Genomic DNA, 1,243 nt, shown 5'->3' on the forward strand with positions numbered 1-1,243 from the left:
ATGATGATTGTAGCGACGACGACGATGATGAGAAGAGCAGCGGAGCTATATTTACATACGTTGGTTATTCTCATTGGTCCAGGGTCCACTGTGCTATGTTCGTGCGTACGTGTGTGCGTGAGTATGTATGTGTATGTATTCATGTATGTGTGTGTATGTGTGTGTTCGTATGTTTGTGTGTGTTTTCGTGTGTGTGTGTGTGTGTGTGTTTGTTCGTGTGTGCGTGTGTGTGTTCGTGTGTGCGTGTGTGTGTGTCTGTGTGTGTGTCTGCTGCAAAACTAAGGTACTTTGATATTACTACATATGGGTTCTTCGTATTGGATAGGTATCATTATAAAAGGAGAGAGAACGATTGAGAAAATTGAAGAGTAAAAGAGAAAGAAAGAGAGAGAGAGAGTGGAAGAGAGAGAGAGAGAAATAGTGAGAAATTTGGTGAAAGTATGATGATCGTTTGACATTAGGCAATCGGTTTATTTTCGATCATTCAGTAATTTTTCTCCTCTGCCATTCAAAACCACCGCTAGCCACAGCATCAGGGCCGGCCGTGAATAAACATTTAAATCAATATAAATATAAATTACGAGTATAAATTAATTAATTAATCAATTAATAAATGATTAATTTGTTAATTAACTGAATAAATAAAAATACAACCGTATGACAATGTAATAATGATGATTTTGTTCAATCGGTAACCCATTAGCATTGTTGTACATATATTCAAACACACACTTGCAAACAACCGCACACGCACACACGCAAATTTTGTGACGTAAGAAGAGCAGCTACCTACGTCATCGTCACGTGAGCAAGGACATTTGTAGCGTTCATTCATAAGATGGCCGTGTGCGTTTGTGAGCTTGTCTGTGTGTTTGTTTGTATGTATGTATGTATGTATGTATGCATATATGTATGTATGTTAGTATGTATGTTTGTATGTATGTATGTATGTATGTAATGTCTATCCCGTGTTTTTCTGGATAGATACCAAACATTGTTATACATAAACCGTGAACCATCGTACTAACAACTAACACCTGTTTTGCTAACATAGTTGAGTTCGTTAACTTACTATCAACTAACATCTAACATGCCTCTCATAGATCATTTGGGGAAAATTTTTATTATTTGCTGAAAAACTTTTGTACGAACATAGAACATTTCTGTTTAGGTGGCCATACTAGATGAATTTTTTTATAAATTCTATTATGGTCATCCTGCTTTCTTTTAATTTTTAATTTTG

This window comes from Helobdella robusta (assembly GCF_000326865.2).
Source record: "Helobdella robusta unplaced genomic scaffold HELROscaffold_70, whole genome shotgun sequence".
Classification (NCBI taxonomy): Eukaryota; Metazoa; Annelida; class Clitellata; order Rhynchobdellida; family Glossiphoniidae; genus Helobdella; species Helobdella robusta.